We start from the raw sequence: 16,002 nt of genomic DNA on the forward strand, positions 1-16,002 counted from the left end.
GAGTTCCTTGTGGTCCAGAGAGGTAAAGAGAGTTGAACAATGTCACCAGCTTGCTAAAGGAATGGCATGGTATGAAACTTCATCTTCCAAACTCTGCACCACGTTCATCCCACCTCTAATTAAGTGGAGTGCATTCTCCCCTCTAGTTGAAGATCATCCATGGGTCATCCCTCCTGATCCTGCTCTTTGTGTTCATTGCTCCTGTCTCCTTAACTTGGCCAAGGCAGGAGAGTCCCTCTGCTCTAAATAACTCTCTTCCTTCTCTTCCAACTGCCTCTCCCTGAAAGGCTGTGGATAGCCCACACAATACTGACCATGCAGTAGTGGAACACAGGTCAGAAACTTCTTGCAGTTAAAGTGGATGTTTAATTATATTACATGAGGAGCATCATGGAATCTGTGTTTCTGCTCAATGAAGGATTCCGTCTCTGCCTCAGATTCCATGAGAAAGTTGCTCTTCACACTAAATTTAAAATATACCTCCCACATATATTTAAATGCAATTTTGACCCTTTATACTAGCAGACAATGATATTTTGTGTAAAAATAATAAAGACATGGGTTTTAAAATTTGCTAAGCCTCACGTGGTATGCTGAATAGTAGTCCTGCCAATATGTCATCATCGTAATCCCTAGATCCTGGGAATATATTAATTTACATGTTAAAAGAACTTTTCAGATCTCATTAAGTAAAGAATCTTGAGATATGGAGATTATGTTGGATTATCTTTACGGGCCCAATATAATCACAGAGCATTTATAAAAGGGAGATAGGAAGGTCAGAGTCAGAAAAAGCAGTGGAATGAGAGCCAGAGAGAGAGAGACTGGATGATGCTATGCAGCCGGGAGGAAGGTGGGGTCCTGGCCAAGGAATGCAAGCACCTCTGTCCACCAGAAAAGACAGAGAAATGGATCCTCCCCCTGAGTCTCCAGAGCCAAAACAGCCTTGTTAACCCATTTTAAGTCCCTGAACTTCAGACCCATAGAGAATGAATGTGTGTTACTTTAGGCTACTGTGTTTGTGGTAATTTGATATAGCAGCAATAGGAAACAAATATACCTTCTGTTGAAAACTGTGGGACAAGAAATGCAGAAGACATTCAGATTCTGTAGTGGAAGAAATGAAGACAACGTCAGGTTAAAGTAGAAAACCAACTCGGTAGCTGACGCTGGCTAAAAATTCACATCAATTACTTAGAAAGAAATTGGAAAGATATTTGAATTCATCCCTTCATTATGTTTGAATATGATAACGTTCAACTGTACAAAAATGGTAAAATTCTTCATAATTTCCGCTGCATAGATCGGTTCCATCAATCTCGAATTAAATAAAATATTGTCATCGTCAAACAGAAGCCGTGTCAAAGAACTCCTGCCAATGTTACTATAGATTAATTCATGTCCTCAAATGATCTTTGTAAAATTTAAAATTTTAAGAACAAGGAGGATTCACTGTATGCTAATTGAGGCAGGTACATGTGTGTGTGTACATGTGCATATGTGTGTGTCTGTGTGTGTGCTCACACACGTGTATGTGCATGCATTTGTGTTTGTGTGTGTGTGATAACCACCTGGTCCCTTATTATTTTGAGTAAATAAAACCCCTTAATAAAAGTCAGACTCCAAATGTCTTGTATTCTCCTGCATGAAATTCTTTAAGTTAGCTAAATGTGAGAGGTTCCCAAGTGTCGCCTGAGGTCCAGTTACAGAAATAACTTTGTGTGGAATTGGCATAGGCAGAACCAAGGCTGGGGCAAGCATGTGACAGGCTGAATAGTTGCTCCCCACAAAATGTCCATGTTCTAATGTGTGGAATCGGTGGATGTTACTTTTTATGACACAAAAGGACTTCGCAGATATAACTAAACTAAGGATCATGAAATGGGGAGATTAACCTGGATAATCCAGATGGGCTTTCAGTGCAATAACCTGTACCTTTGTAAGAGAAAGGCAGGGAGATTTGACACAAGAGAAAAGGAGAATGCAGCCACAAGCCCCAAAGCCAGCTGCCACTGGAAGCTAGGAAGCCAAGAAACAGATTCCCCGTTAGAACTTCTAGAAAGAGTCGAAACCTACTGGCATCCATCTGTCAGCCCAGTTATACTGATTTCAGACTTCTGGCTTCCAGAATTATCAGATAATAATTTTCTGTTGTTTAAAGCCATCAGGTTTGCTGTAATTTGTAACAGCATTCAGAGAAAACTAATAGGGATTTTGGTTCCTAAGAATTGGGTGTCCTTCTAAAAAAATACCTAACAAGGTAGAAGTGGCTTTGGAATTGGGTCATAAGTCGATACTTAGAGAATTTTAAGGTGCAGGATGGAAAAAGCTGATGGCATTCAACAGACTGTTGATAGAAATACAAGCATAAAAGGCTTTGCCGGTGAGAGCTCAGAAGGAAGTTAAATGAATGAGAGAGAAAGTCTCTATTATCTTAGAGAATACATATATTGTCATAAACAGAATGTTGGTAAAAATATGAATGCTAGAAATATTTTCATAGAAATAGAAATATGAAAGCACTGCTGCTGAGGGCTCAGGAGGAAATGAGGAACAAGATTTTGGGAACTAGAGGAAAGGATATCCCTGTTATATAGTGCCAGGAAGCTCTGCCAAACTCCGTGCACAATTACGTGGAACCCAGAACTCCTCTGCAATGAATCAGGGATTTTAGCTGAGAATTCCAAGCAGTGTGATAAAGTTGTGGCTAGATTTTTCTGTTGTTGGTGCTGATTGTCACACAAAAGAGATAAATTGAGGAAAAAAAATTTAACAAGAAACCAAGTCTTAACGATCCAGGAAATTCTTAGCCCATATGGGTTGCAAAGAAGGCTAGAACTAGGAAATTGTGCCCCATTAGGAAGTGTGCCCTGAAGAGAAAGCCAAGGATGTGGCCTCAATAACCATTAGCTAGTGCTCAAAAGGATCGAAAGGATCCCTGCACCCAGAGCTTCTTAAAGAGATTGAGCCGTGGATCCCCTCAAGCATCTTAAAAGAAGCCAGGAGTAAAAATGAGATTATATAGGAAAGATCTTAAAACCAAGAAAATAATACTTACTGGATTAATTTTAAGTTTTATTCTCTAAATCAGTAAGTTTAATACACATTATTTTATGAAAAACTATGATACTATCTTTGTGAGTAAAGTATAGTCGTCCCCATTTTGTACATAGAAATATTTCAGAGGGTTCATTGTTGTTGTTTCGGCGGAAGGTTGGGGTGGAGGGGGTGGCGGGGGAGGGGTATTGGTTGTGAGCAACAGAGAATACTGAAATCAAGTTAAAAATGGATGTTAGTGAAAGGTGATAGAGTAGCTCATAAATATGAAGGAGAACACAGAAAACCAGACACTGGAAGGAGAAAATCCAGAGGACTTCTGGAGGTTTGGGCAAATAAGACAAATAGCGTCTCCAGGAACACTCAACCAGAATAAGTCAGCTCTAAATCTTTTCTGTATTTGTGTTGCTTTTCTCAGGAGTTTAGTGCCCAGTAGGGAGAGGTTGGTTGACTCAGTCTGTGTCAAGAACTCATACTGTGTGCCTGAGGAAGGTGGAATAACTGAATGGAATGTTCCATCAAGAACATATCCAGTGGGCTAAGTAATAAAATCTTACCAATTGCACCAATGTGATATGGATGGAATTGGAGGGTATTATGCTAAGTGAAATAAGCCAATCAGTGAAAGACAAGTATCATGTGATTTTACTCATAAATGGAATTTAAGAAACAAAACAGTGGATCATGGGGAAGGGAGGGAAAAATAAAATAAGACAAAATCAGAGAGGGAGACAAACCATAAGAAACTCTTAATCATAGGAACAAACTGAGGGTTGCTGGAGGGGAGGTAGGTAGGGGGATGGGGTAACCGGGTGACGGGCATTGAGGACGGCACTTGATGGAATGAGCACTGGGTGTTACATGTAACTGATGAACCACTAAACTCTACCTCTGAAATTTATATGTATATATATATATATATATATATATACACACACACACACACACACACACACACATCTATATGTATGTATATGTATATACATATATATGTTAATTAACTGAATTTAAATTAAAAAAAAAAAACACATGCAATGGGAAGAAGTAGTTTCCAAAGAATGAAGGGAGATGGTGAAGGAAACTGGAATGAATGCAAAGATGACTAAAACACACAGAAAATGAATGGCCTCTATAATGGTGGTGGAGCCCCAATGTTTCTCCCAAAGTGACCTGTCTACACAATGACTGAGCCCTTACTTCAGACTACGTGACGTAAAGAGTCCATGTATCCACAATAGGGCTGCTAACCTTCTCCCATGGGGTTTCAGTTCTCCCACATACACAACGAAGAAATAAGGTATATATGATCTCTAGGGGTCTTCCAGCTTTCAGGGTCCTTCTTATACAACCAAGCCTGTTGCTTTAAGGCAATGGATGGTTTTTATCATTGACAACAGATATATTCACTTCATCCTTATTTACATAGACAGAAGCTATGTAGTGACAAGGTCTCTTCAAGGCTGGAATACTTCTTTAATAACAGGAACAAAATAGCATCTGGTATCAATTTTGTCCCACTGACTTGACTGTAGTGATTTAAAGCTTTCATTCTTTGATACAAAATCTAATTCTTAATGCACTTTCTGTCAGCCATCTTCATGGATTCTAAATGAGTTTCTGTCATCCTGACAGACTCTTAGATAAATTGAAACTTAACTAGGGAAAAAATAAATGTTAAAAAACAATTTGATTCTGAATAGAATAACTGTGATATATATTTTGGTTATTTTCCTCATAAATTGTCATTGGCTTCTCTGTATTGGTGAGTATGTGTGATGACCAACTACTTCTGTAATTTACTGTCTGACAATAGATTGTAGGCAAATTGCCAGGCTGACTTTGGCTGAACCCATTAAGCATTATTCCCTTTCAAGCACACTGACCCAAAGAAAAGACTCAAATCAGTCGTTTTTTCCCAGCATAACCTAAAATTACTGAGCACTTCAGCTATGATTTTCTCCAAGTGTTCACTTTAATTGGGTGAGTAATCATTTTACTTGAAAAAAAAAAAAAAGCCACATATGGCCAATAATGGATAAGCAGGCAATACTCTGGTTCTTTCTCACTTGTACAGAACCAGAAGACAGAAATTAAGCTAGGGAGAGAGGGGACATGAGTGAAGGAAGGGGTTGGGGTAGGGAAGAGGGGAAGAGAGAAGGAGATAAAAGGAGATAAAAGGGTGTGGAAAGGGAGGGAGGGAGGGAGAGCAGCGAGAGGAGATAGAAAGAGATTAGGGAAGTGGGATTTAATGAGTTTCAATCCAGTGTAGGAAAGTTTAACTACCCAAAGCATTCTACACTAATACTCCAAAGTGCTGAGTTCTCTCAAAATCATCAACATTTGTAAAGCAATTTACTACTTAAATGCAATGTCAGTTCTCTCTTCAGAGTTTTAAAATACACTTTAAGTACAAGAGCTCCATTTATACAGGAGAACTTGAGGCTCCATGAGGACAAGTGATTGAATCCATGTCACACAGGTGATTGATGGCACAGACTACATTAGAAACCCGTCCCTGCCTCAATCCAATGTAAATTCCATATCGCCTCGCCGCCTTTATACCAGAGGTCCTAATTAAGTTCCACCAGGTGTTTATTAGATCTTTTCTTTCCATAGAACTTCCCTGAACACATTCTGTGTTTGTTTTCTGAGAATGTTCTCCACCAAATAACCCTATAGCCTTTGAAAACAGTGTTGGATGGAGAATCCTTGATTGAGACAATTTCGGTCTTCATGAGGATTACTGCCAATTCTTCCACATGCACTGAGGAGAGAAAGCCTTGGTACAATCTACCCTAAAGAAAATGCTTAATTTCCAGAGGAAAAGTGCTGCGTGGGCACCCTCAGTTTGTCTTGGTCTTAGTTCTAACATTTCATTAACTATTTGTCCTTATAAACACGGTTAATAAACTATTTAGGTCCTGTGTCAATGAATGTAAAATAGGGACAGAAATACCAGTCCTTTAAGAATTTTATGAGCTATGGGGCGCCTGGGTGGCTCAGTGGCTTAAAGCCTCTGCCTTCGGCTCAGGTCATGATCTCAGGGTCCTGGGATCAAGGCCCGCATCAGGCTCTCTGCTCAGTGGAGAGCCTGCTTCCCCCCACCCCCACCTGCCTCTCTGCCTACCTATGACCTCTCTCTCTTTCTCTCTCTCAAATAAATAAAATCTTAAAAAAAAGAATTATATGAGCTAATGCACAGAAAAGCCTATTTCACATGTAAAATATTAATGTTAATGACATAATAATTCTCCAAAGTGGAAGCCAATGTATGTGTACTTCAAATATCCTCTGTCATAGCAGAGAGTCGTGCAGGAATGGGATGGGTACGTTATCGAATATTGGTAGCAGATACCCATGTCTCCTCAGACTCACCAATCCCATTAGTACTGTAGCTTCCTAAAGCAAACACCTGAAGACTTTCTGTGGCATTCTTGCCTGGTGAGAGGGACACCAGGACTATAGAATATACCCAGGGAATATCCCTCACCTGTAACTAAGTGAGAATTAAAGGACAAGTTTGCTAAATTTTTCTCCCCTCAGATGGAAAAATTCTAAGGAATTTTTTTTTTTTAAGTAGAGTATTTGCTGTACTATAGTGTTAATCATCTTAAAGAAATAGATTCCAAAACAACTGAATAAATCAAATGGAAAATTTTCCTGTTTACTCTCCCTCTTTGTGATGGTCTGCCATCAGTGCCTTCATGCAGACTGTGTGAATGTGCCAAACAACAAACCACCGCATTTTATGACTCTATGAGAGGAATGAATGCTAAGTATGTATAAATATTAGCAAGCTTCCTTCTATAAATCATAATGCTGGACTTACTGGCAATGGTGTAAATCTCGAAAAATCAAAGAAAATAGCCTCTGGTTCGTCTCTATTTTTTTCAAACGACTGACAGGATAAAAGGAGGGGCAACTAGAATAAAAATCTTGAAATTTATTTCCATTCTAGAGACTATAAAACCTCTATAAAATGTTTTCTTTATTTTGCCTTTGATTCAAGCTTAAACTAATTCATTGCTTGACTCATGGGACATATTAAATGTCTATGGCCAATATAATATCATTAAAAATCTTCCGGTCTACTGATCTATTTCAAATGTCTATTTTAAGTTACTGCCCTACACGAAGGTCATGGAAGCAAAGGACATGTCTTAACAGCCATACCAGTATTAGCAAATCTAACTTACCTGCATCTCTATCTGCCTTGCTCTAAGTTTATTATCCATACAATACCCAAGGCCCCCTTACACAAACATGTGTACATACCTATTAAGCAAATTACTTAGTCTTAATTTTTTTCCTTGAAAAGGGATGGCAATCATAGAATTATCGTGAGGATAAGTGTGTATGTGTATGCACGTGTGTCTATATTCGTATCTATATATATAAACATGAATAGAACAAACACAATATCAGCACTAGTATTATCTTAACACATACTCTGCAACCTACCTTACACACACATCACTGACATACACTACAGAGAGAATTCATCCACACATATTTCTGAATACTATATAGGTACAGTATAACAATTATACGCATGAAGCATAATGAGGAGACAATGTGACTTTGGTGATGATGTTGACTAATCCCATTAAATGGCAATCTCCCTCCTGTGGGGACTTAAACAGGACCTCTCTGGGTGCTCCATGAGAACTCCAACCCTGAATAATTAAAAGCCCTCTTAGCACCACTTGAAATACATCTTCCAAAATCATTATTCAATTCTCCCTTACAGGTCAAATTTATTCGCTTCCAGTTTCAAATGAAGTTATCAATCCCTTTAAAAGAAATTAAAAAAAAATAATAACATAAATAATCATAAGCTATCACATTAATTGGAGTCATTTCCCTCCTGGGTGTCTCTAGATAGCATATTCCTTCCCTGATCAGCTTGCTAATCTGAGATTAATATTCAGGGAACCCTGCAGCTTCCCTTTCTCTAAGAGTGGTGATGTGGAGGATTTAAGAGAAGAACAAAGAGAGAACTCAACTGCTTGGCACAGTGGCCACTGAGGAGCCCCACTGCCATATTACTATCAGTAAAGGCCATAGGGATTTCCATTACAAATATTTGAAGTCATTGTCTGTTGGCATAAATACATGAAAAGTGAAGAAGAAAAGCACAGTAGAAAATTTAAATCCTATCCATGCCTACTTCTCTGGATTTACCTCTTTTCCCTCCCACCTGCAGCCAAATGAAAGTACCGTCAGAACTTAGGAGATGTCTTTACCTTACACTCTCCATGAATTCCTTGTCTATTCTAAGTAAATTGAAATATTTTCTCCTTATTGGTAGATTTTACCCTAGATATGTTTATGTCAAGGTAACTGCAGGCTTAATTTGGAGGAAGAAATGTCAAAGGGAATGACTATTACTTTTTATAAAAAAATATTTTATTTATTTATGTTAGAGTGTGAATGTGTGAGTGGCAGGGGGAGGGCAGAGGGAGAGGAAAAGAGACAGAATCCTCAAGCAGATTCACCACTGAGCAGGGAGCCCAATCCAGGGCTCAATCCCATAACCCGGAGATCATGACCTGACCAGAAACCAAAAGTTGGCCACTTAACCACCTGAGCCATCCAGGCACCCTGGGACGTATTATTTACTTTGTATGTATTATTTTATTTAATCCTCACCTCAATTCTGTGAAATATTGTCTTCATTGCATAATTGAGTAATCAGAGGCTTGCATAGGTTAATGGATTTGCCCAATGCCATGTACTGACAAATTACACAGCGAGGATTTGAACCAGGCCTAACTTACTCCAAATTTCATATTGTTCTACTTTTGCTGCACTGCAGACAGAGCAGTAATTTCGAGAAGAAAAAACAAACAACAAACAAAAAAACCTGATGACTAAATTCGCTGAATATGACAACTTGTCCATGGCAATTTCACAAAACGCACTTTTAGATGCAAAAGTTGCTGCATGTAGAACGGTAATGGGGAGTAGCCTATTCTTTGATACTCTACACATCTCCCAACAGAGGCAGGGTCTACATGGCCTCTCTCAGAATCTGAATGGGGTTGTGACCATTTCAAGTCAGGAAGTAGGGAAAAAGTGACCCTGAATGATTTCTGAGCGGGGTCATCAAAGGCATTTGGATTCCCTCCATATCTGCTGAGACATGTGCGCTCGGACCCCTGAACTTAAGTAAGAAACAGGCTTCTCTCAGGCCAGTATGTTTTAAGGAAGCCAAGTCATGGCTTGGCTTCTTGGTGGGCGGTTCTTGTCTTCAAGTTAGTCCAGCCCAGGATCCAGACATGCGTTAGCTCTCAGGTGAAGACCAAGACATACTAAAGTACAGATGGGCTCTACTCTGTGCCTTCCTTGCCTGAATTCCAGACCTCAAAAATCTGTGGACATTTTTCACTCAGCATAATCTCTTCCAGTCCCGTCCATGTTGCTACAAAACTTGGGGATTCATCCTTTCTTTCTTTTTTTTTTTTTTTTTTTACAGCTTTATAAACATATATTTTTATCCCCAGGGGTACAGGTCTGCGAATCGCCAGGTTTACACACTTCACAACACTCACCATAGCACATACCCTCCCCGATATCCATAACCCCACCCCCTCTCCTAACCCCCTCCCCCCATCAACCCTCAGTTTGTTTTGTGAGATTAAGAGTCACTTATGGTTTGTCTCCCTCCCAATCCCATCTTGTTTCATTTACTCTTCTCCTACCCCCTCGACCCCCCATGTTGCATCTCCTCTCCCTCATATCAGGGAGATCATATGATAGTTGTCTTTCTCCGATTGACTTATTTCGCTAAGCATGATACCCTCTAGTTCCATCCACGTCGTCGCAAATGGCAAGATTTCAAGCAGAGAGAGTCAATTATCATATGGTTTCACTTATTTGTGGAGCATAACAAATAGCATGGAGGACAAGGGGAGATGGAGAGGAGAAGGGAGTTGAGGGAAATTGGAAGGGGAGGTGAACCATGAGAGACTATGGACTCTGAAAAACGATCTGAGAATTTTGAAGGGGTGGGGGGTGGGAGGTTGGGGGCACCAGGTGGTGGGTATTGTAGAGGGCACGGATTGCATGGAGCACTGGGTGTGGTGCAAAAATAATGAATACTGTTATGCTGAAAAAAATAAAAAAATTTATAAAAAAAAAAAAATCTGTGGACATTAATAGACAGGTTGTCTTAAGCCAGTAAATTTTGGTGTGATTTGTAATGAAGCATAAATAATGGATACAAATACGAAGTTGTTACTGAAACGAAGTTCTTACATACGAAAGTATGTAAGAAACAATTCCAAACATTGGGAAGCAAGCAAAACTGAAATTTGTGTGGTCCCTGGATACAAATCTACCCCCCCACCACCAAAAAAAAGACAGAGAGGGAGATATATATGCTTTTATTTCTGATTCTGGAAGGACTTAAAAGAAGGAAGTTTCTTTCAAGTATGTCTTAAAATGAAAAATGAGTAAGTAATACTTTGAGAGAATCAGAAGTAGACGATAATGTTCCAAAAAAGAGAACTGTATGAACAACCATATAGTCTCTCTTAGAAAGGACATTTGGTACAGACATTCAGAGTATTTAATCTGTGTAAGAAAATGAACAGTCCGATCTTAAGAGGCAGGTCATTAAGAATTTCGAATCTCCTGCTTGGGAGTTTCCACAGATAATGACAGACCCTTGAAGATAAACTGAGCTTTAGAAGGATGTTTCTTTTCTTTCTTTTTATTTTATTTCATTTCATTTTATTTATTTGACACAGAAAGAGAGACAGAGAGAGAGGGAATATAAGCAGGGGGGAGTAAGAGAGGGAGAAGCAGACTTCCTGCTGAGCAGGGAGCCCAATGCGTGGCTTGATCCCAGGACCCTGGGATCATGACCTGAGCCAAAGGCAGACGCTTAACCGACTGAGCCACCCAGGCTCCCCTAGAAGGATGTCTCTGATGGTATTACAGAGGAGGGAGTGGGAGTCAAGAAACCGATAACAGGAAAAGTAATTAATAGATTCTTTTAATTTCCTACATCACAGAGACCCAAATATGTCAGTACTCACAGTAATGTAAGAAATAGGAATGTATAGCTATTTTGATTTAGGGAGAAAAGACATGACTGAAGATATGGTAAAGGAAGGCAAGAAGCATCTGTTAAGTCAAAGTACAGGAAACGTGTGGTGGAAAGAAAAGATCTTCGGACACATTTAGTATATTTTAATACCAAAGGACTTTTTTCTATTTCTTGTGTGTCAAGAAATTCAGTCACTGCTGATAGGAGTGCATTAGAGATTCCTTTTATTTAACTTGCCTGGAGCCTCTCTGGTACCTGTACACTGGGCCTTTTGTTCCATTTACATTTGTTTCTAGACATACCCTTGGAAACAGATGAATTTATTTTTTTATTTCCCATCTACCCACATTCTTTAATACAACTTGATTTCACCTAAAATCACTGTCTTCTTAAAAACGGCTGGGTTCATGTAAAATTTCTGCATTTTCCCATCTCGATTCCAATAAATTTCTAATTATAAGCCTACAGGGGGTTGGAGGGTAGGCAGGACTGAAGCAGGCCTTTGTTGCAAACTTCGTAGGTCTACGCGTGTTTCCCAAAGCACTGAAACACAACTGCTGTACCTCACACCCCTTACATGCCTTGTTTTGCACCTGATACAATCAGATCTGATTACTGTTTACTAAAATACTACAGGTTTTCTTACTCCAGTAATGAGGCTATAGAGATGAAAAATAAGTTTTAAAAATTATAAAAATGGGGAAAGGAAATGAAACAGATGAGACTGAAGAGGAGTTTTTAAAAATGTGAATTAATTCACTCAACAAATACTGAGTACTTACTATTTGCCAAACACTGTTCTAAGAGCTGACAGTGCCAGAGTGAAGGAAGGAGACCAAGTCCCTGCCTTCAGGGAACTTACACACCATGGAGGGAGCGACGAGTGAGATTATTGAGTCAAATAGATTAAAGGACTACATGCACACTGGCAAACATTTAGCAGGTGTAAGAGGAGAGGGACTTCTGGAGACAGAATGGTGGCTATGGCCTGACATTTGATCAGTCAATCAAATAAGCAAAGAGAGGTGAGAAATGCAAATCACACAAATTTCTGGGGAGAAGACATTTCAGGCAGAACAAGCGCAGAGTCCCAGAGTCACAAACCTGCTTGACAGATTAGAGACCTCTGTGGTAGGAGAAGAAAGCTCTAGCAGTGAAACAAAGGAGATTAAATAAGAGAAGTGATGGGGAGTGGGAGGCTGTCAGATCACAAATGGTTTTGTAAATCAAAAAAGCTTGGAGTAAATTAAAAGCAGCCTGGACTCATGATTTGGGTCTTGTCTATGCTATTGCCTAGCTCTGAAATCTTAACTAGTTACTCAACCCCCAGCCTTGGTTTTCACTCGTCTTAAACAGAGATCAAACTGAATCACACTTATAGGTTCCTGGGAGGGCCAAGTGAGACAATGTAACGCTAAAAAGTGCTTAGCTAAGTGTCTGAAAAACAGGAAAAAATACTATTATTACAAGTCACTGTTTTAGATAACACTTAAGAAAAAACCTCAAATGTGTTAGTTTGGGAACTAGGAAGGGTTGGGTGGTATCCTCAGCTTTAAAACTACAACTTGGGCGCCTGGGTGGCTTAGTGGTTAAAGCCTCTGCCTTCGGCTCAGGTCATGATCTCAGGGTCCTGGGATCGAGTCCCTGCTCAGCAGGGAGCCTGCCTCCTCCTGTCTCTGCCTGCCTCTCTGCCTACTTGTGATCTATCAAATAATAAAAAAAAAAAACAAACTACAACTTATCCTTAAGATTCTTTGAGCAGAGAAGATGAACAGGACTTCTCCATATATTTCTGAGCCTATAAGAACTGGTCAAGAAGTCTTAGAAATGGGGGTGCCTGGGTGGCTCAGTGGGTTAAAGCCACTGCCTTCAGCTCAGGTCATGATCCCAGGATTCTGGGATCAAGCCCCGCATCAGGCTCTCTGCTCAGCAGGGAGCCTGTTTCTTCCTTTCTCTCTCTGCCTGCCTCTCTGCCTACTTGTGATCTCTGTCTGTCAAATGAATAAATAAAATCTTAAAAAAAAAAAAAAGAAGAAGTCTTAGAAATGTGAGGACCACTAAGGAAAATTAAGAGAAGTGCACTTTCTTACTCTGATTTCCTGACTAACCGCCCTGGCTATCACACCCTTCGTCTATGATTCAATGAATCACAAGAAGAGTAACAATAAAAAATAAAATTCAGTAATAAATAATGATTTAATTAACATGGGAGTTGTGTGTATGTATATATATATATATATGTATATATATGTATGTATTTTATATATGTATATATTATCTATATTATGTATAATTTATATACAATTATTATAATAAAATTCAGTAACAAACAAGTTATTCTTACCTCTGTCAGTTCTGTTTAATACTTTGTTAGGATCTCAGATATAGCAAATGCTTTGCTAGATATTAGAAAGAAGGGACCAATTAATTAATTTGGGGTTGTATATAATTTTTCCAACTTTTGACCTCAAGCTGAAGACCAGATCTTTGAAGTTTGTGATTTTTTTCAAGACAGTATCACTCTATGGGGCACCTGGGTGGTTCAGTGGGTTAAGCCTCTGCCTTGGGCTCAGGTCATGATCTCAGGATTCTGGGATTGAGTCCCGCATCCAGCTGCCTGCTGAGCAGGGAGCCTGCTTCCCCCTCTCCCTCCCTCCTCCCACTTGTGCTCTCTCTCCTTCTCTCACTCTCTGTCAAATAAATAACTTCTTAAAAAAAAAAAAGACAGTATCACTCTAAAAATCTGACATTTGGAAAGTTTCACAATTTTAGGAAGGTACATGAACCTTAATGTTGAGGTTTTTGTCTCTGCTTATGTAAGACTGGAAGCTTCTGGCCATTTCTTTCTGCCCTGCATTACATGACTAGTAACAAGTGGGATGATGCTGAAAAGAGGTAAGACGTCTGTCTTTATTATTGCCCCATACTGAGGAAATAGCCAGAGGCACCCTAATATCTAGCAAAGGTCAAGTATACTCAAACTAGCTCTAGCTTTCCCATTCTAGGTAGAGATTCCAACCAACTAGATGAGCCTCTCAAAATATTTTGGGACTCCCCACACATCCAGGAGTCTACTTTACTTTGGATGTATTTTCCTCTGTATTTTCTTTGAAAATTAAACTTAGGTACCTCTCTTGCTTCTCTGTTCAATGCCTTTACATTTGAGATAATATCACTTCCTTGTTAAAAACCTACTGGGGTTCCTATTGCCTACCAGAGTACTTCCCATGACCCTCCTATGGGACATCAGCAGGCGTTACATGTAAGAACTTCCCTTGTTCAAATAGGTGTAGAAAAATCTGGGTTAAACCAAGGCAAGCCGATTTCTTACTAAAAGAATTCTCAGGTCTTCTTAGAGGCTAGGGCCATTTCAAATGCCCAAGACGAAGACAAATGGTCAGAATCTACTACTCTTATTTATTGATGGATCACAATTTTTTTTAAAGATTTTATTTATTTATTTGATAGAGATCACAAGCAGGCAGAGAGGCAGGCAGAGAGAGAGGAGGAAGCAGGCTCCCCGCTGAGCAGAGAGCCCAACGTGGGCTCGATCCCAGGACCCTGGGATCATGACCCGAGCCGAAGGCAGAGGCTTTAACCCACTGAGCCACCCAGGTGCCCCGCGATGGATCACAATTTTGAAAGTCAAACATGGCTCCTAGTGTTTTGTGAAACTCCCATCAGGAATTTCTTAGCTTGGAGTTCAAGATGCTTCATTATGTAGTATAATTCACTCCTCTATTTACATTTCCTCTCACTTCTTGCATTTTCCATGCTTCGCTGCCACAAAACCCTTATTCCTTAAAAACAGAATGCTTTTTAATGCCTTTGTCTCCATACCAGAGGGAACACTGACAAGTCACAAATCATTCTGATGCAAGGCTATCTTTATGTCTTTCTCATATCCATCCCAGAGTCTAGCACAGCCACTGGCACTTGATTACTAGAATAAGTGACTAAATTAATTGATAAAGCTAGCAATATAAGTCAAGCTAAAGATTACTTATTCTTCACATTTCTTGCTTATTATTTAGGTATCTAATTTTTAAATAACATAAATCATGAGCATTTTGATGGAAAATTTTTATACAGAATCATTTTTTAAATTATGTAAAAGGTAAGCATTCTTTTGTCTGAAAATGCACAAATGTAAACTTTTAATGAGATTTGATTAGCATTGATAATTTCTATGTAAATGTATTATCAATGTAAATGTATTACCTTTTATCAATGTAATTATCATTGTAAATGTATTACCTTTCCGTATTTTTAATTTCACTACTATGAATCCATTGAGGGAAGGTATACCACGTAATGAAGAGAGAAGGAAAAAAGAGAGAAGGAGGAGGAGGGAGAAGAAGAAATAGATGTATTTGGTTCCTAGCAACTTAGTGATATACATACAAATAGAAAACTGGACATAAAATCTGAGGCCCAAAATTTAGAAATTGAGCTTAAAGAAGTAAAAACAAGTAAGCATCTATTTCTATGTATATAGAAAATATTGCTGCTTTACTTGTAATAATGGGGATGAGAGCAGAAAATGGGAGCCACAGGGTTGTCCAACAACAGGGTATTTTTACATAAATGACAACATTACATTCTATGTATAATATTATAGAATGATTTTCCAAGCTATGTTTAAAAGAGTCACCAGGGATGACTGGCCCAATCCTTACCTATCAGCTTGATTTTATAGATGTGGATAGTCTGCTTCCTAAAATGGTGTAAGTTTGAAAGACATCTGGACAGTCTATAAATATGGAATTCCCATTCTGTTCACCTCCTTTTAGTGTAGAGACAGGCACAAGATGGACGTTCGCTTGCTTTCTCTATTGCCTCAGGATTCCATGAACTGAAATGCCTAGATGCGGAGACTGTTTTGGAAG

The sequence above is a fragment of the Lutra lutra genome, chromosome 17, assembly GCF_902655055.1.
Source record: "Lutra lutra chromosome 17, mLutLut1.2, whole genome shotgun sequence".
Lineage (NCBI taxonomy): Eukaryota > Metazoa > Chordata > Mammalia > Carnivora > Mustelidae > Lutra > Lutra lutra.